Source organism: Malaya genurostris, chromosome 1, assembly GCF_030247185.1.
Source record: "Malaya genurostris strain Urasoe2022 chromosome 1, Malgen_1.1, whole genome shotgun sequence".
Classification (NCBI taxonomy): Eukaryota; Metazoa; Arthropoda; class Insecta; order Diptera; family Culicidae; genus Malaya; species Malaya genurostris.
Window position 1 is genome coordinate 6,654,045 of NC_080570.1, and position 22,031 is coordinate 6,676,075.

General features: G+C 36.6%; 1 protein-coding gene across 3 annotated transcripts in view; it reads right to left on the minus strand.

Moving 5' to 3' along the window:
- Positions 1-22,031, minus strand: part of LOC131431057 (serine-rich adhesin for platelets-like) — a 482,585-nt gene that overhangs the window by 77,863 nt on the left and 382,691 nt on the right. The gene's annotated exons all lie outside the window — the stretch shown is intronic.

Here is a 22,031-nt window from a genome sequence, read left to right on the forward strand (position 1 = left end):
AAACAACGGGCGGGAATCGGCGTCGTTTGTGGAAATCCCGCCCGCCGAAATTAACGACCCGCGAACCCCGGGCTACACACACACACACACACAAACACACAGACTTTGGGCTGGTTCCCATCGTGTAGTTTACTCCAGTCAGTTTAGCACCAAAATGAGCCAAGTGGCCAAAATGAGAAGGAAGTTGCTGACATAAATAAAAGTGACGGATTGACATGACGACAGCCGGTTTCGAGGTGGGATTCGAAAGCTAAGAAAACGAATTTACTGTGAACAGTTTGTGCGATGTGATGTTCCTGTCAGAGAAGAGAGAGGGCTTTAATTTTGCAATTAGTAACTGATGATACTACAAGTAGCAGTAATTGCCCGGGTTCGATTCCAACGTGTTTCTGACCCGAGAAGAGAATTACCTTACAGCTAAAACCTCTATAATCGAAACAAAAAAAATCGTTTCACCGAATTATGCATTATTCAGATTTTTTTTTATTTTCGGCATAAAATTTTCGACTTAAAACAAATTTTTAAGTGGTCACCAACGTTTCGACTATTTACTGTAGTCTTCTTGAGGGATTGTGGAAAAAAATTCTATCTTAAATTTGTGTCCCAAAAAACACCATGTTTCGCGACAAGTGAGTATAAAATTATTAATTTAATTAACGGGTCATTTTAAGGCCCAACACATTGATCTCAAAATATAGAAAACGTTTCTTTCATTGAAATGATAGATTATATAGCATTAAACTGTTTTTCAAAACCAACATTCGATGTTAAGGGGTTACACCACTGCAGAATTTCCAAAAAATCGGAAATTTTTTTTTCATTGCCAAAGGTAACCAAAGGTATGATCTTAAAAATAATGAAATAAATATTTTTTTATGAACAATTTTGTGATGAAAAAATGCGGTTTTATTTTCAAAGGATTGCCATTGTACAGAAAATCAATTAATTAAAAAACCACTACGCACCTCTATGCACACTGTAATATGAAATATGATCAAAAATTGCGGGAGCTGAATTTCCGGCCGCCGAAATGCAGCACTTTCGCGGAAATGCCGCCAAGCCGCCAAGCCGCCAAGCCGCCATTTTGTTTTTCAATTTTTAAAACTGATCATTTTGTTGTACATATTGAAAAGTGTTTTATACAAAATTCGGATTACTCCATTTTTTGGATCCCAAAACAATTCCCCAAAAAAGTATTTCTCTTTTTTTTCTACGGTGGTGTTACCCCTTAATGCGATTAGCGGCTTTAATAACGAAATTTACTACTTTACATGCATTTACAAAATTCGATGGTTTTATAACAAGCTTAATATAAACACAAGGAGCAAAACCTAATGCTGCGTTTAATTATTTTCTTTTTTTTTCAAATAGTATTCCTCGAGAAACTCGTTTTTATCATGCAAGCCAGTTTAATGGAAAAAAGAAACGAAAATGGTCAGAAGGAAGCGGAAATAGAATAATACAAGATAAAAACGAAAAAAAGAAAAAAGAAAGAGGAAAAACGGAAAAAGGATGCAATGAAACGGAAAGAGGATAGAGCAATAGGAAACAGCAATGGATAAAATAAGGAAAAGAGAAAAACAAATACAAGAAATATATCAAAAAGAAAATGAAAATGAAAAAAAACAACAAGAAAGGAAAAACAAAAATGAGGAAAGGAATAGGGGAACTGGAAACCGGAGAAAAAAAATTGAAAAAGTATGATAAAGTAAGAAACAAAAAAAGAAAAAGTAAAAATTGAAGATGAGAGGATAACAGAAGAAAGAAAAAAAGAGAGAAAAAGATAAAATAGAAAAAAGCGAATAAGAAAAATAAACGAAAAATAATGAAAAAGAGAAGGAAAAAGAAAAAGTGAAATGAAGAAGAGTAAAAACGAAAATAGAAATAAGAAAAAGGAAAGAAACAGAAGAAGATATCAGGGAAAGAAAACTAGAAAAATGAGAAAAGTATTAAAAAAAAGGAAAACTGAAACGTAAGTGAGAAAATAAAAAATGAGAATGGAAACAAGAAACGGTGAAAAAGAAAATAAGGAACAAGGATGAAGAAAAACAGAAAAGAGAATGGAAAGAACAAAAAGGAAATACAAAAAAATGCCAAAAAGAAAAAGAAAATAGGAAAAAAAGAAAATAAAAAATAGAGAAAAGAGAAAAAGGAAATATGAAGTAAGAAAACAGTGATCAAGATATAGGAAAAGTAAAAAAAGAAATGAGGAAAAGAACAAGTGAAGAAGTTAAATGAAACAGTAAAAATAATAAGGAAAATGAAAGCGTAAATAGGAAAAAGATAAATCGAACAATAAATGAAGAAAAGGGAAAAACGAAAATAGATAAACAAAAAAAAAAGAATGAAGCAGAAGAGAAAAAAGGTAAAAGAAAACTTATAAAAGGAAAGGAAAAATCAAAAAAGAAAAATTTAAACGAAAATAAATACAAAGGAAAATAGAGAATGGGAACATGAAATGACATAAAAGACAAAAAAACAAAAAAAAAATGAAAAGAAGAAAAGAGAAATAAAAAACCTGTTTTAATCCACCGAGTAGTGTAATGATGCCTTTCTTATATCAATCATACTATCATGTATAAGACTGTAGTATTCTTCAAAAAAAATTTCTTCGATTCTTAAAAAATAACCGAAATCGGTTTGTTTGACCGTCTACTGAAGGTCGGTTTAGAATTTTTTTAAGGTTTTTCCCCATTTTCAGGGATGGTATACAATTTTTAACCCACTTTACCCTATATTTCCGTATCCGGAAGTCGGATCCGCATGAATAAGGAATAAGGAATAAGGAATAAGGAATAAGGAATAAGGAATAAGGAATAAGGAATAAGGAATAAGGAATAAGGAATAAGGAATAAGGAATAAGGAATAAGGAATAAGGAATAAGGAATAAGGAATAAGGAATAAGGAATAAGGAATAAGGAATAAGGAATAAGGAATAAGGAATAAGGAATAAGGAATAAGGAATAAGGAATAAGGAATAAGGAATAAGGAATAAGGAATAAGGAATAAGGAATAAGGAATAAGGAATAAGGAATAAGGAATAAGGAATAAGGAATAAGGAATAAGGAATAAGGAATAAGGAATAAGGAATAAGGAATAAGGAATAAGGAATAAGGAATAAGGAATAAGGAATAAGGAATAAGGAATAAGGAATAAGGAATAAGGAATAAGGAATAAGGAATAAGGAATAAGGAATAAGGAATAAGGAATAAGGAATAAGGAATAAGGAATAAGGAATAAGGAATAAGGAATAAGGAATAAGGAATAAGGAATAAGGAATAAGGAATAAGGAATAAGGAATAAGGAATAAGGAATAAGGAATAAGGAATAAGGAATAAGGAATAAGGAATAAGGAATAAGGAATAAGGAATAAGGAATAAGGAATAAGGAATAAGGAATAAGGAATAAGGAATAAGGAATAAGGAATAAGGAATAAGGAATAAGGAATAAGGAATAAGGAATAAGGAATAAGGAATAAGGAATAAGGAATAAGGAATAAGGAATAAGGAATAAGGAATAAGGAATAAGGAATAAGGAATAAGGAATAAGGAATAAGGAATAAGGAATAAGGAATAAGGAATAAGGAATAAGGAATAAGGAATAAGGAATAAGGAATAAGGAATAAGGAATAAGGAATAAGGAATAAGGAATAAGGAATAAGGAATAAGGAATAAGGAATAAGGAATAAGGAATAAGGAATAAGGAATAAGGAATAAGGAATAAGGAATAAGGAATAAGGAATAAGGAATAAGGAATAAGGAATAAGGAATAAGGAATAAGGAATAAGGAATAAGGAATAAGGAATAAGGAATAAGGAATAAGGAATAAGGAATAAGGAATAAGGAATAAGGAATAAGGAATAAGGAATAAGGAATAAGGAATAAGGAATAAGGAATAAGGAATAAGGAATAAGGAATAAGGAATAAGGAATAAGGAATAAGGAATAAGGAATAAGGAATAAGGAATAAGGAATAAGGAATAAGGAATAAGGAATAAGGAATAAGGAATAAGGAATAAGGAATAAGGAATAAGGAATAAGGAATAAGGAATAAGGAATAAGGAATAAGGAATAAGGAATAAGGAATAAGGAATAAGGAATAAGGAATAAGGAATAAGGAATAAGGAATAAGGAATAAGGAATAAGGAATAAGGAATAAGGAATAAGGAATAAGGAATAAGGAATAAGGAATAAGGAATAAGGAATAAGGAATAAGGAATAAGGAATAAGGAATAAGGAATAAGGAATAAGGAATAAGGAATAAGGAATAAGGAATAAGGAATAAGGAATAAGGAATAAGGAATAAGGAATAAGGAATAAGGAATAAGGAATAAGGAATAAGGAATAAGGAATAAGGAATAAGGAATAAGGAATAAGGAATAAGGAATAAGGAATAAGGAATAAGGAATAAGGAATAAGGAATAAGGAATAAGGAATAAGGAATAAGGAATAAGGAATAAGGAATAAGGAATAAGGAATAAGGAATAAGGAATAAGGAATAAGGAATAAGGAATAAGGAATAAGGAATAAGGAATAAGGAATAAGGAATAAGGAATAAGGAATAAGGAATAAGGAATAAGGAATAAGGAATAAGGAATAAGGAATAAGGAATAAGGAATAAGGAATAAGGAATAAGGAATAAGGAATAACAAATAAAATAAATTTTTACGGTCTCAGAAAGAAAATTTTTTCTCGAGATAATATCAATTCTTAGCGTTATTCGCATTTATGAGACTTCTTACATTAAAAAATGGATGAATGGAATTGATGTACAGTTCCCATTTCTTCTGCAACCAAAGAGGTTTTCAACATTGAAAAATAAACGCATATCCGATTAAGTTCAAATTTTGCAAGGGTACATTCTTTGCTATGCTAAAAGATTTGTGTACTATTATTTTTGTAAATTAGAGATGACCATTGTTCGGCACCTTACTATCTTACACGCTCGATGTGGCTCAAATTGCAGTCCCATCCCTACACTGAACAAGCCCTTACCCCATCAATCTAATTAATATACTATTATTCTGGATATTGGATAATGATATGCGATATTTTCCTGTTTCTTTGTTACTGGTTATTCTATTATTTACAGCTATGTATTGATTTTTGAGTTAATATTTTTTAAACTTTTCGTTTTTTTCTCCATTTCTTTTTGTTTTATATTCGAAAATCCCATACAATCTATGCGGAAAGGTTGAATGATATAGATTTTTTAAGTTTTTCACTTGATGGGCAGTGTGCTTACAAAGTTTTGAAATCATTGTAAAACAAAATTCAAATTGATATTTGAAAAATAGCTCTAGTTAAAATATTAGTAGAAGATCAAAGGTCAGTACTGGCTTACTTGTATCGAGCTTTTAGAACGAATGCCTGGTCCGTACTCGAGTTCCTAAATGACATAAAGCCGTACCTTTTCGGATGTTCCCCTAGCAGAACAAACTGTTTTCGGTAAGCTTATTGATGAGACCACTCTCACTATATGGCTTCATTTTGCCGGAAATCGGAACCCATCCGATCGGGCTCCCACCAAAACCATTCTAACTTATTTATTTACTTACTTCTGTGTTGTAGCACACACACACACACGCATCATCAGTGACGGAGCCTACTGCGACCGGGCGGTGAGTTTCCAATCACGCACTTGAACACAACGCATATAAAATAAACAAGGCTTGCTTCGTCTTTATTCCGCAAAATTCTGGTCCGGAAAAGTTTGAATCGGTTCGCCATCAGTTCAGGCGTAATGTGGAGTAGTGAGAGGAAGGAAAATTTGCCATTTTGGTAACTTTCGCTTGCCAGAATACGACGACGGATCGGATCTGCACGAAGTTCGACGGCAACCGGAAGTACTTCAATTGGGATTGGGTAATAAGAGGAATGCGAGTAAGCTGCTTTACGGGCGGATGTTTCCCCGTTTCGTTTCCAGTTAGGCGAAAGTCTTCCATTACTTCTGTGGCTTTAATATTTGAGTTTGGTAACAAGCGGTACCGGGAGTTTGCCGTACTTTTCTTACATTTTGATTTAACATATTAATATGATTGGCAGGCTTTCGTTTCGATGTGCAGTCAAAAATGCGTTGCCGAACGAACTGTCATCACAGTTGGCGCCGGAAATACATGATATAAAATTTTTTCGTTATTAAATTCTTCTGAACGTCAGAACGAATGAATCAAGGTGTTCAAGCACCGAATACAATGGTCCCGCTTTTGACACGCAACTAAACCATTTTGCTATTGTACTTCCACCTGTTGATGACGTCGTTCAACATGACAAAATACCTTCCCAAATTCCCAAAGTTGGCCCATTCCGGAAGGAGGGACGGGGGGTTAAACTTGTTGCCCTGCATTATTGATGTCAGTAGCATTAATTTCCTCTTCCTGCCGTTGCCAGCCTTTAGATTTGCAGCCCCTGCAATTGAATAAAAGCGGCACGTGGCGGCAGCAGGAGATGACTGATGGTTATCGACGTAGTTGCGGAATCTGCCACCAGCTGGCGGTTTCAACTAGTCGCCAAAATTCAACAATCGCTCGCTACTGCCTGCCACCCGGACACAGAAATGCTGGTACAGTTCGGATACCAGAAATTTGAATTGATTAGAATACATTACGAATGGTTCTGGTTTGATGGTGAAACTCAGATGAAAGACTAAACGGTTTAATCACCATGGAAAAATTACTACCAGCAAAATTCAGTTATTGGCTATTGAACAAAGCGCAATGTGGTAATTGACTGGAAAAATGGGTGCCGTTAATGTGATTTGCATTGCACGAGAGAACTCGATTAAATTGGACGGGATTAGTATGGTTTTGAATTCCGTCACTAAAAGCTAGTTGTTTCGAGCATCACCGGAAATATATTCGTTAAATGTTACTCGTTTTTTTTCAACCGGTATATCTATAGTTAGACGGTCATGATTTCGGTTGATTGAAAGGATGGGGTGGAGTGGTGAACATTTATCCACTTCTCAGTATTAGATTGATGAGCTTTATAACTAATGGAGCCAAATTATTTCCTCGGAAAATGATTTCGAATTACATCAACCATTCTGGGGAAATCATTCAAGAGAAAAAGGATCATTTTGGTACATGTTTTGACGAAAAAAAGAGAACTTATTTCAATTTTAGGCACGTTAAACTATGTTCCATCAACTAAAATCATTGTTCACATCTGAAGTAAGAGTTTGAATTCGGAAATCACGTTGAAATGTTAAACTGTTATGCCACCTAACAGCTCAACATAAAATGCTAAGCATTTACGAGTCGAAGACGAAACGCAAAGCTAAAATATATTAGATAAACAAATAGCCTCCGATTCGACTAATTGACTCGTTCGGTGAATCAACGGTCAGTGAGCTAATCTACTTTATTACGAAACAAAATTAGGTATCAAACAAAACAAACTGTAAAGAAGTAAAAAGCTTCCTTCAAGACGGAAAAGATTGAGAGACAGAGAAGGCAATAAATTTTAATGATAGAAAAGACAAGATATACCACAAAAAAGGACAAATAGAAAGAATTTAGAATACCAGAACGAATCAAACAGACGGGAAACACGGCAAAATAGAAGATAAAGGAAGAAGAAAATCCAAGAAAACTTGAAAAGCAGATAGACATAAATCAAGACATGCCGCTTCGATGCAAAAAGTGCAAGTAGTATTAACTCTACTTCTGCTTAGCGGTTTATAGAGAACCATTAGGTGTCATACGAAGTTCAACATATACTGCTAATGCACTGATAAGTCGAAGACGAGAAGTAAAAAAAAAATAGTTATGTGCATTTGACAAAAACCGGTACCAATACGGTACCCAAAACTATGGAATAAATAATAATTTAAAAAAAAAACGAATATGCTGAAGAGAGCAGATCATTTCGCCGAAAGCCGTTTCGCCGAATAGGTCATATCGTACTAACCGAAGCCAAGATGGCGACGCCAGCTGAGTTGGCCGCCGACCCGCCGTTGGAAGCGGTGGCCTTTTGCATACAAACCTGTAACCGCCTCGTTTACCAGCACACCAGCACTTTGATGCTTAGTGGCTCATAGTCAATAAGTTTTCTTGGGAACTCCATTCTGAGGTTTATGAATCAAGTTTTATTCAAGAGAACAAGAATCAATCTCTATTCAAGAAGTACAATTGTAGGTCAACAAAACGGGCATTAATGCTATCATCTTTCATTTGTCTTTATTTTAAATCAACTCCAAATACTCCGTCCTGATATCGTAGACGATTTTAGGATTCGGCGAAATGACCCTTTCGGCGAAATGGCTTTTGGCAAAATGGCATTCGGCGAAGTGGACCATTCGGAGAAATGACCCTTTCGGCGAAATGGCTTTCGGAGAAACGGTTTTCGGCAAAATGACCCTGATCGGTGAAGAAGCATTTCTGTCCTTGCAGAAAACCATAAAAGACAGAGAGAATGAAAAATTATTTAAAAGTTAGGAAAGAAATGACATTAAAACAAAAAGGACATTAAAGATAAAATAAATATAAAAAACCAAAGGCAAAAGCAAAAAAACAACAAATAGAAAAAACACACGGAGAAAGTGATTCAAAGGTTTTGGTAGGTCGTGGATCCGTGGGATTGCATTAGTAGTTCAGCATAATCTGCTGATGCACTGATGAGTCGAAACGTAAAAATATGACACGGAGAAAGATGAGGTTAATATACAAAAAACCAAGACTGTGAAAATAAAATGACAGAATGAACACAAAATAGATGAGATAGAAAAAAAAACAAATAGAGAGAATGAAAAATAATTTATTTCGGTGATCATAAAAAAAGATTCTTTACCTTCTATTTTCATCTATCTGTGTTTGAGAAAGTATAATTAACAACGAAAAAAATTGAAAAGAAAAAAAGATCGATGGAATGGAAAAAAACTTAAAAACAGAGAAAGCAAAAGACAAAAACGAAGCGAACAGATAGATATTACAGAATAAACAGAACAGTTTGAGAAGGTAGAATAAAATAAGAGATAGAACAAAATTGAAAAGAAAACATGATCGAGGAAACCGAACAAAATATAAACAGCAACAATAAATAAAAATACAGAATAAACAGAACAGAACGGTTCCTGCGCACATTCTTAAATTTAGTTTTGGTATTTTTTCTATTATCGCTTTCTTTATGATCAAAATTTTCAACTCTAGCCCTACTTTTGAGAAGGGTTTAAACACAAAATTGCTCGGAAATTAAAAAAAAATCAATTGTTAACTAATAATGCAAGGTGTTCTTTTATGATCATGAAGAAAACTTATGCAGAATGAGTCAACTAAAAAATACTAAAAATTGACCTTCGAATTCAAATGATAGTCTTCAGCAAACAAGAAAATACATGATTGACAGATAATAAAACAACAAAAATGATACAGAAGAGAAAAAACTGAAGAAACCGATAAACAATGAAAATAGAAAACACAGAAGCGACAAAACACAAAAGATGTAGCAAAACGACTGAAAACCAGGAATGACAGTAAATACATAAAGATAATAATAATAGTAATAATAAAGAGACAAGATAATGCATCGGGAACAAAAAGTACATAATCAAAATGGACCGTTTTCGTGATAATTTCAACTATAACCATACATTAAGAAAGGTTAAAGAAATAATATCAGGACATTAAAAAAAAATTAATTATGATCAAATGATGCAAATTGTCTTTGTATAATCCTGAAGACAGCTTATGCAGAATTAGTCTCATAAAAAATTGACCTTCGAATTCAAATGGTAGAATACGCGATTAACAGCTAAATGGAACAACAAAAATGATACAAAAGAGAAACAAATCTCCAAATATCAAGGGGAACGTGCCATTTGAGCCAATTTGTTCTGATTCCTGAAATACATAAAAATAGAAAAAAAACAGTTTTTTTTAAATTTAAAAACAAAACAGTTGTAATAAAGAGACAAGATAATGCATCAGGGACAAAAAATATATGACCAAGATGGAGAATTTCCATGACATAGCTTAGGAAAAAAATACCAGGAAATTAAAAAAAATATCAATGGGAAACTAATGATGCAAATTGTTCCTGTATAATCCTGAAGACAGCTCCAATAAAAAAAACTATAAAAAATTGGACCTTCGTATTCAAATGGGAAATGAACAGGAAATAAAACACGACAAAAAAGGGAACAACAGAAGAGATCGATAAACAATATAAAATAGAATATTTAGGGGTGTGTTTGTTTGTGTAAAAATTCAATTCGGACTGCTTCAAGCACTGACAAGCCGAAGGCGAAACGTGAAGAAATCGTCAATGAAAATTGAGAAAACAGAAGATAAAAAATGTGAAAGGCTTGAAAATATAAAAGATATAAAAATATTTAAAACAAAACGACAGAAAACCGGATATGACAATAAACACAGGTTTAACATTTAAAAAGAAAAGACAAACAGTAATACTAAAGAGACAAAAAAAACATCAAGAGCAAAAACTACAGTGCAGAGATTATAATAATAAAAGAAAAGGAGACAATACACAAATCGCAAACAAGATATGAAATACGACAGACAGATGGAAATAAAAAGGTAGGTTAAGCGTAAAAAGATAAACATCGGTTTAGCGAGTGAAGAAAAAATCAAACATACAAAACGTAGAGAGACCATACGAGTTCAAAGGGACACAAAAAACAACAACGACACAGAAAACATAATATATAAGATATAAAAAAAAACAAAAAAACTTAACACATCAAAGAAATAAAAGTATTAAAAGAGTTGAAAACTATATCGGAAAATTGGAAAAAAATATCGAAACTGCAGCAAATAGAGAAAACAGGAATAGTTCAATTGATAAGGATGATAAAAAACATAAAGTATAGGACGACAGATCTGCAGAACAGTATAGAAAGAGAAAATAAAGAAAGAAATAAAAAATACGGAACAACGGAAAACAATCATTATAGGAATGACCGAAATAATTGAATATAAAAAAAGTTAAGAAAAAAGGACAGATAAAAAACAATATAAGAGTTAGTCAAAAAATAGAAATCACATAAAAGCCAGACGAGACTGAAACGGCAGAGGAAAGTATTAAATCAAGAATACGCAAATAATCGACAGAAATTGTAGAAATTACAGAAGAGACAGACATGGCCAAATTAACAAAATTAACAAAAAAAAATTGAAAAAATTGACGCGATGATATTTAGACAGAATGACTAAAAAAAGGCAAAAAGAAAACCAAAAAAAAAAATCATCAAGTACGCAAAAAAAAGCAATAGAAAACACAAAACCTGTAGGGTGAAAACGGAAGATCGAAACGTTAAAACGACAGAAACTTAAAGAGATACAGAAAAAAAGGAAAGATGAAAGACGGAAGCCAGTAAAAAAAACGAAAAGAAAAAAAACACACCACTTTTCGGTAGACAATGTAATAAAGTACAAAAACGAAATGAGACAGAAAAATTAGTAATGACAATACTAAAACAGAGAAATACCAGTTATAGCGGTATGAAGCGAGTGTTAAGATACGAAGGTATCGATAGTGAAAATTTGGTGTGAACAAGCCTTAATTTTTATTTTATTTGGTGTGAACAAGCCTTAATTTTTATTTTATTTGGTTAGTTTTTTTTTCATATACATTTTTTCAAAATGTTAAAATGTCAAATTTTATACCACAAACGTTCCCGATCATGACAACATTAATTTTTTGTTTTCATTTGAAGAAAAGTATCGAATGCTTGTTGAGGCATATGATAATCATGCTCTATCGAAAAAAAAACATGCAAAAATTGTTGAAACGATTTCGATTTGAAAAATGAAGAACGTGGAAGACCATCAGAAAAGTTGAAAGACGCCGAATACGTTCTATGTTAGTCAAACGCGAATAGCAGCAATGCTAAACGGTGCACATCAAACCATTTTTGACCGTTTAAAGGTAATGGGAAAAAATCAAAAGTGTGGAAAATGGGTGCCACATGAATTAAATGAAAGAAAGATGGAAATCCGAAAAAAACACTTCGCTTCACAGACTCGAAAAAATAATTTCGCTTCAGATTCGATAGAAAAACAGTTTTGCATCGCAATGTTATTGACGATGAAAATTTGATATATTCTAAGAATCCTAACCGGAAAAAAAATTATGGGTTAGTCCGGGGCAACCATCAACATCGACCACCAATCCAAATCGTGTGTTTTGAAGGGATCAGAAAGGTGTGGTTCTAAAACCTGGTGTGAAACTGTCAATACTAATCGCTACAAATAACATACGATCAATTTGAACCAGTTCAATTCAAAAAACGACCAGAATGGGCCAGAAGAACACAAAGCAATTCCGATTCAGGATACAATCAAAGCACTTGGCTAGGAGCTGCTATCCCATCCACCGTATTCACCAGACTTGGCCCCATCCGACGTGCCGGCATAAAAATAGAAAAAAAAATTCTATCCTGATGATCATGAAATACGAAAACACAAAGAATGGCAGTAAATACAGAAAATCCTGAAAAGACAGAGAATGCAAAAAAGGCCAGCCAACAGTAGATAGAGACTTAATAGTAAAAGCAGAGAAGAATCAAAATCAGATGTACAAAGCCTTGATATTACATTTCTCTTTGTGGAATTTGATCTTCTGTTTCAACAGACTTCGTAGCCATCTCATAGCGTACAGAACCGTTGCATGGCTAGTGCTACGATTCTACTGACGCTAAGAATCCTTCCACGTCGAGGCTTGAACAAACGGATTTAAAACGACAGAAGACATCAAAAATTGTATTAGAGACAGATGTTTAGCTTGATCTCGTTGGTTTTCAACGTGTCGAAACACTGCAGTCAAAACAGTAGGAGTGTTGGAAAACAAATATAAGCTGTGTGATCAGATATTGAGCGAACCGAGCGTTTCTGGCATGTGGTAAGTTGAATTTCGCAGGGAATCACCGATTTACATGGTCTACTTGTGTCCCACCCGAACACCAAATATGATGGAGTAGAATTACGCAAGGTATGTGGTACATCATTCGAAATTACAGAGAATGTGGAAGGCTAAGTTGCTAATATCAATTACTACTTTAGACAAATTATGTTCCTTCTACTTGAAACACATGTAGAAGTTTTCTACTAAAAAAACTTATTTTCTCTGTAGTACCGGCATCTTTATACTTTGTGTTTTCTTTTTGAAAATTAGAACATTGAGTAGAATTTTTCCAGTCTGTTTCGAAAGCAATAATCATTTCAAGAATCGTACCGCATTTCGCCGTTATTAGGAAACTTTTGATGTGGAGTAAGAAAAATAATCACGATAGAATTCGGACGAAATAATCCGATCATTTCGAGTGGATCCAGTTTTTCTACATCAATCGACTGTGTTTCGACATTCCTCAAAGAAGCCAAAAGCCAGCCACCCCATTTTCAACTTGTCCCGAAACAACTTCGTTTGATTGTTTTGAGTTTTCTTTTCTTGACGTATAAAAACAAAATAGCAGGCAGCGCCACAGAGAGAAAGCGAAAATTGAACGCAAACATTGAACGACGTAGCAAAATCGTTTGATCAAAGCAATCCGGCCAGAAATTATGCTTCACTTAAACGAACAACCGAACACACAACAAGCTTCTTTTTTGTGTTTTTTTTTTTTGCTTTTCCTTCGACACACCCCTTTTCGAGCATTGTTTCACATCGGGCGTCTCCTTTGTGTGAGTGTCGAGGTAATTCAGGCGAACCCACAATCGCAACAATTTGTTACTCCTTCTGCACTTGATGCCGGTTTAATCAAAGAGTTTTATGGAAAATATTTATATCCATCACAATAAAAAAAAACAAAGTTAAGCTAAAGCAATGATCGTATGATGTTTCTTTTACTAATCAGTACAATTTACGACACAGCAAATTAAATGATATCTCGACTCGCTGCCTATTTACTGGTACTTTCGGACGGACCAGGAACTGCTGACCATCATTTACTCTCATTTACTCTGCGGGAAGAGAGTTGACAACGGGCTCACTGGGCTTACGAGCACGATGGAGCAAATAAACCTGAATATTAGTACCCATTAAATTTTAATTCCTGCACAAGATTACATTCATTAGTTCTCGTCCACTTGCCGCCTTTGAGGGCCGGATGCTACGGTCACTTTATCCGCACGGTTCAGAATCGTCTTGGATTTCCGGTTGTCAGTGATTCCCTCCCTCGTACGGAAAATGGAACATCAGATGCTCATTTGAGCACAACTATTAACCCTTTAGCTGCTGCTGATGGAAGTTTTGAATACCAGGGGTCTTCAATCATTCAGTTCAATTCATTACGCTTTTCAATCTAGTCATCCTGCGTCATGTCGAAAATCGTCCGGACGCAAAATTAATGTACTGCAACAAACAACAGTCGGCCATGGGAAAACGGATCGTAGTTGGCATGTTGTAGAAAGCACACTTCGTTCGCATTTGGCTTCCGTTGCCACGTCAACGCCGGCAGTGATTGCAGTGAAACAGGGGTAAAAAAAAAAACAAGGACGCAAAAGGGAAGTTGAACTTAGAAAATAAAACGGTAATGAGTCCTTTCACAGAATCGAGTTAATTTTTATTTTCGTTCCTTTCCTTCTCCAATAAGGGAACATAGTGGTTGTTAGTTTCGAGATCTCCGTCCGGATGAATGGGAAAATTTCAGCAAGCTGAATGAGGGTTCATTTTCAGGATTGAGCTGAATGTTCCTTTTCATAATTAATGAAATGGTCATCATCATTGAGTATGTTATGCTTTCTGGACGGTGTTCTGTAAGATGTTGAAGCTAACTAGTAGATTTAAAGCAGGAAACATTGACGTTCCCAGAAAACCTGTTTTTGACATGTTTTTCACCATCCACTGGATCGATTGATGAAATTACAAATCAAACACAAAAAAATTAAAGCAAGCAAAACACTGGTAAACTGCCCTGCGGATAATGAAGGCCCCCATTAGACCTAATAGTCGGCCATGAACGGAGCCCACTGTCCATGTGAGTCCCGGACGGACAGTTGCCAGTATTTGCCACGGTCATAAAACAGACCCCGGCGGGATCACACATCGAGGGAACAGTTCATGCGGAACGAGGTTTTTTCCTCTCCCTCAACTACTACAAACTAAACACGAACAAAAAAGGCGGGTGGGTAATGTCAGAGACATAACTGGATGTCGTGAATACGAAAACAACTGACATGCTCCTTAACACTTCCGAATATCAATTGTATGAATTATGCACGCATTCCCCTTTTTCACATTTTTCGCAAAAACAAAGAAAGCTTCACTTGATCTCGATTACTGTGAATTTCACACAGCGAAAAGTGCATAAATCTAAGCAAACTATTCTTGATTTGCAGTAAACTGAGGATATTTCCCTACGATTTGCAAACAACAAATCCTAATAGTTCTTTAGAAAACTTTTAGAGCCATTAGAACGGCTGATATTGTGCAATGCTCTCCACCGATGTTTTTTTCCCAATGCTAATGACTGGCAGCTGTGACGTAATCGCTCTTGTCGAAAGCGTGCAGACGACACAAAACACATCTGCTCGCAGTGGCGATACAATCCAAACTGATTTAAGTTTTGTTGAGAGGCTTGTTTCTACCTGATTTCGTTTGTAGCTTTTTCATTAATGGGCGGTCCTAACGGCTATAAAAATAGCCGCATACAGAATTTTAATGTCGATTATTTCATTTCGGATTTGCATATTTTATTGAAAGAAACTATCAATATGCTGTAGGGATTCGTTTCCAGCATTCAGAAGAGTCAAATTGCGTAATTCTCTACGACATTAAACTCTGGAACATTTTTCGCAAAAAAAGGCTTCACTTGATCTCGATTACTGTGAATTTCACACAGCGAAAAGTGCACAAATCTAAGCAAACTGTTCTTGATTTGCAGTAAACTGAGGATATTTCCCTACGATTTGCGAACAACAAATCCTAATAGTTCTTTAGAAAACTTTTAGAGCCATTAGAACGGCTGATATTGTGCAATGCTCTCCACCGTTGTTTTTTTCCCAATGCTAATGACTGGCAGCTGTGACGTAATCGCTCTTGTCGAAAGCGTGCAGACGACACAAAACACCTCTGCTCGCAGTGGCGATTGAATCCAAACTGATTGAATTTTTGTTAAGAGATTTCCTTTTATGTGATTTCGTTTGTAGCTTTTTCACTAATGGGTGGTCCTAACGGCTATAAAATTAGCCGCATACAGAATTTTATTGTCGATTATTTCATTTCGGATTTGCATAATTTATTGAAAGAAACTATCAATATGCTGTAGGGATTCGTTTCCAGCATACAGAAGAGTCAAATTGCGTAATTCTCTACGACATTAAACTCTAAAACATTTTTTGCAAAAAAGGCTTCACTTGATCTCGATTACTGTGAATTTCACACAGCGAAAAGTGCACAAATCTAAGCAAACTGTTCTTGATTTGCAGTAAACTGAGGATATTTCCCTACGATTTGCGAACAACAAATCCTAATAGTTCTTTAGAAAACTTTTAGAGCCATTAGAACTAGAGATGGGCAATTTGCTCCTGAGCTGTTCCAGTGAATCGAATCATTGAAGTGAGCTGACAGCTCACAGCTCTTTTCAAAAGAACCGCAGCTCACCAGCTCACTCTTTTGCTACCCAGTTCACTGCATTATGACGCAGGGAACACGCTACGAGCTGATCGGATCTTCGGCTCTTTAAGAGATTCAATTTAGTCGACATCAATTAAAGATAAATTATTTCGCATGGCATTCATTGCATCATTGCAAATCAATGATTCAATTTCGATCATGCATTTGAAAAAAATCGGTGCATAAGAAAAACGGCGCACAAAATGAACCTTTAGTTCAAAATAAAAGAGCTGATGAGCTGATACATCGAATCGATTCACTTTGGTGAGCTGATCGGTTCGGAGCTGTTCACCAAAATGAGCTGTTTTGCACGCCTCTAATTAGAACGGCTGATATTGTGCAATGCTCTCCACCGTTGTTTTTTTTCCCAATGCTAATGACTGGCAGCTGTGACGTAATCGCTCTTGTCGAAAGCGTGCAGACGACACAAAACACCTCTGCTCGCAGTGGCGATTGAATCCAAACTGATTGAATTTTTGATAAGAGATTTCCTTTTATGTGATTTCGTTTGTAGCTTTTTCACTAATGGGCGGTCCTAACGGCTATAAAAATAGCCGCATACAGAATTTTAATGTCGATTATTTCATTTCGGATTTGCATATTTTATTGAAAGAAACTATCAATATGCTGTAGGGATTCGTTTCCAGCATTCAGAAGAGTCAAATTGCGTAATTCTCTACGACATTAAACTCTAAAACATTTTTTGCAAAAAAAGGCTTCACTTGATCTCGATTACTGTGAATTTCACACAGCGAAAAGTGCACAAATCTAAGCAAACTGTTCTTGATTTGCAGTAAACTGAGGATATTTCCCTACGATTTGCGAACAACAAATCCTAATAGTTCTTTAGAAAACTTTTAGAGCCATTAGAACGGCTGATATTGTGCAATGCTCTCCACCGTTGTTTTTTTTTCCAATGCTAATGACTGGCAGCTGTGACGTAATCGCTCTTGTCGAAAGCGTGCAGACGACACAAAACACCTCTGCTCGCAGTGGCGATTGAATCCAAACTGATTGAATTTTTGTTAAGAGATTTCCTTTTATGTGATTTCGTTTGTAGCTTTTTCACTAATGGGCGGTCCTAACGGCTATAAAATTAGCCGCATACAGAATTTTATTGTCGATTATTTCATTTCGGATTTGCATAATTTATTGAAAGAAACTATCAATATGCTGTAGGGATTCGTTTCCAGCATTCAGAAGAGTCAAATTGCGTAATTCTCTACGACATTAAACTCTAAAACATTTTTTTGCAAAAAAAGGCTTCACATGATCTCGATTACTGTGAATTTCACACAGCGAAAGCGCACAAATCTAAGCAAACTATTCTTGATTTGCAGTAAACTGAGGATATTTCCCTACGATTTGCGAACAACAAATCCTAATAGTTCTTTAGAAAACTTTTAGAGCCATTAGAACGGCTGATATTGTGCAATGCTCTCCACCGTTGTTTTTTTCCCACTGCTAATGACTGGCAACTGTGACGTAATCGCTGTTGTCGAAAGCGTGCAGACGACACAAAACACATCTGCTCGCAGTGGTGATTGAATCCAAACTGATTGAATTTTTGTTAAGAGATTTCCTTTTATGTGATTTCGTTTGTAGCTTTTTCACTAATGGGCGGTCCTAACGGCTATAAAAATAGCCACATACAGAATTTTATTGTCGATTATTTCATTTCGGATTTGCATAATTTATTGAAAGAAATTATCAATATGCTGTAGGGATTCTGTTCTAGCATTCACAAGGACCAAATTGAGGAACTCAATTTGGTCCGTCGCTGCTGGTTGATGATTCCACTCCCACGACGTCTGCTTCCATCGAACGCACGAAAAGAAATGATCGATTTTTTTTTTTTTTTACATTAAATATTTATTGTTTCTCTTTGGTTACATTTCTGTATGATATTACATGTCAAGTGATGTAGTAATGTTACTTTTCATCTTTTGATTTACGGTAATTTACTAGTTAATAATTTTGATTCAATTTCTTTTTAACAGTTTAACTGATAGACAGTTTGATTTATAAAACTAAACTACAACTAAAACTACAACAAAACTAAAATAGTGAACTAATAAGAGGGTATTCAGAAATTGCACATTTTTCTTGGAATTTTCCATTGGCTGCAATTAGTTTCTCGTTGACGGTAGTGACGTCTCTTAGTTGATGAACTGTTGAAGTCCTGGTGAACCACGGAAGATCCAGAATCATTTTCAGGGCTCTGTTCTGCAGCACTTGGATTTTGTTCCGATGTGTAACGGCACACCTCCCCCACACAGGCAACGCGTACTGAAACACTGGAGCGATGATCTGGGTGTAAACGGCTAACTTATTCTTGCGAATAAGAGATGACCTTCTCTTGATTAATGGGTAGAGACATTTGATGAGCAAAGAGCATTTAGATTTTATCTTGTCGACATGCGAGCGGAAAAGTAGTTTACGATCAAAAGTGAGCCCCAGATAGACCACCTCATTGGACCAGTCGATTTGAAGCCCATCAACCACGATCTTGCAATCAGCTGGAGGAGTGAGTCGCTGAGATAGGCTGTATGGAAACAGGATCGCCTGAGTTTTGGAAGCGTTAATTTTTATCTTCCAGGTGTTCATGTAGCTGACAACGGAATCAAGGCAGTTTTGCAGCTTTTTGGTGAGATGTTTTGTGACCCTTCCTTTGCAAAGGATAGCTGTATCATCCGCGAAGAAGCAGAATTGGCAACCATCAGGAAGTCGAGGGAAATCCGAGGTGTAGACGTTGTACAGTACTGGTCCGAGAATACTACCCTGAGGTACTCCGGCGGGTACAACAAACCCGTTCGATAGGGTTCCGTTCACGCTGACTTTGAAGCTTCTGCCACTGAGATAGTTTTGTACTATCTTGATGAGGTACACTGGGAAGTTGTAGCGATACATCTTGTAGATGAGACCTTCGTGCCAGACGTTGTCGAATGCCTTCTCGACGTCCAGCAGAGCCATGGCTGTAGACTTTGCGACGTGCTTGTTACGGTCGATGATGTTCACTACTCTTTGCAACTGATGAGTTGTGGAATGACCCTTTCTGAATCCGAACTGTTCGGGCAGGAAAATGTTGTTGTTTTCGATGTGCAATAGAACACGATCTAAGATGAGTCTTTCGAAGAGCTTGCTTAGCGACGACAGAAGGCTAATGGGACGATAGCTAGAGGGATTCGTTGGATCTTTAGATGGTTTAAGTAACGGTACAACCTTGGCGATTTTCCACTCCGAGGGGAAGTAGTTCAAATCGAGACATCTGTTGAAAACACTGGCAATAAAGGTGTAGGTCTGATGGCTGAGTTTCTTCAGTGTAAGGTTAAAAATCGAGTCAAAGCCCGGCGCCTTCATGTTTTTGGATGCTTTTACTGTTGCGGCAACTTGTTCGGGTTTAACCTTAACATTTTCCGGAACGTAGCAGCGGGTGTTACGCAAAGTGGACATCGTTTCTCGAACTGCGTCTTCCATGGGACTGACAACGGAATTACCCAGGTTGTGAGAGCGCAAAATGTGTTCGCCGATTGCGGTCGCTTTTTCAAACGGGGTTACCAGAATGTCGTTGTTCTGAGTTAACGGAGGGATTTGTTTCGGTTTTGACTTTAATACCTTTGACACCTTCCAGAAAGGCCGCGAGAACGGGTCTAGCCTTTGGATCATTGACGAGAAGTTTTCGTTTTTCAAGTCATCAACTCGAGAACTGATCAGCTCTGACAATTTCGATGCAACGTATTTTTTCGATAAATCGCCTGACCGTTGAAATTGGCGCCGTACTTTGTTACGTTGACGGATAATTGCTTTGGTCATCGTGTCGATTTTAAGCAATACTCCGTGGATCGGAACCTGTCTAACGCAGTGGTTCTCAGCTACAGAGATAGCGGCCTTCAGCTCGGATAAAGCCTCATCTATATCGTCAGTGTAATTCAACGCTTTAGTAGCATCGATATGCCGATCAACAATCCGGGCGAATTCCACCCAGTTGACGTCGTGGTAATTTTTCCTGGTTTGCGGTTCACCGCACTGAATATCACCACCGATTTGAAATGAAACCGGAAAATGATCAGAGCTGAGATCGTTTGTTGTAACTGGTTGGCTCAGCAAGTCGAAGTTCGACAGAACTATATCCAAGGTGGACGAGATGCCGGCAGGCGAAAGATATGTCGGCTGATACGGAGCGTGGATGGTGTAATAACCCAGCTGTAGATCCTCGAAGAGAAGACACCCATTTTTATTCCTACGGATATTTCGCCATGTCTCGTGTTTCGCGTTTAAATCGCAAGCCAAGATGAACTTCTTGTCGGTTCTGGTTAGCTTCGCAAGATCATTTTTAAATTTCCTTGCCATCCCATTGCCGTCATAGCACTGTGTCGGACAATAAGCGGCAATAATAATAATTTTTCCAGTATCGGAAGACACCTCGATACCGACGGCTTCGATCACCGATGTGCGATAGTGCGGTTGAATGATATATTTAATAGTTTTTCTGATGGCTAGAGCGACACCCCCTCCGCCCGAGTGGGTTCGATCCAGCCTAACTATGTTAAACCCAGGAAGGTACAGATTATTTCCGGGTTTTAAATGCGTTTCCGTGATAGCTACGATATCTGTTGATTGTTGCTCCAAGAGATCACACAACTCAACGCGTTTCCGCGACAATCCGCGGGCGTTCCATAAAACAATATTTAACGGGTTAACAGGCATATTGTATAATGAATTGCCCTAACACAGAAATCTGGTCAAATCTTGTTTGACATTTTTGCATTTTGTTGCACATCTCTGCGAAGATCGGCAAGAGTTGTTCGGTGGTAAATTTGGGCGGAAGATTTTGGTCCAAATGAGGGGTATTTAAATGGGGACTCACCTGAGCTGGTTGACCGTTCACTCCAGCAAGTGGCATTCCGGATCCTGCCAACAACGATGACCAGGGAACCGTAGGATTTGGCTGCGGCGGCAGTTGCTGTGTGGAGGAAGTTCCAGCGCCGTTCTTCCGATTTGACGCCAGCAAAGGAAACTCGCCGTTATTGAAAACCGGACCCTTGTTGGGTTTTCTTCCAGGCTGATGATTCTGCGATGCACGTTTCCGTATTTGTTTATACTCCTCCCTCTTGCGACACTGCTTGTCGGTAGACCGATGACCTTCACCGCAATGAATACATTTCAATACGGCGTCTCCTTCTGCAGGGCAGCTGGACGTTAAATGCACCTGACCGCAGTTGTTGCATCTCGGTTGAAGATGGCAGTTGCGTGTACCGTGTCCGAAGTTCAGACAGCGCATACACTGGGTGACGTCACGGTTTGTCCCACGGTACGGTTCCCAGCTCACGATCATACTGCTGATGGATCTAACAGCTTTCAAAGCGTTCAGTGTCACTGTACCTTTTTTAAAATGTACGAGGTACAGACAATCGCGATACTTGTTGGTGACATCCTTCCTAGTCATCGGGAAAACAGCAACCGG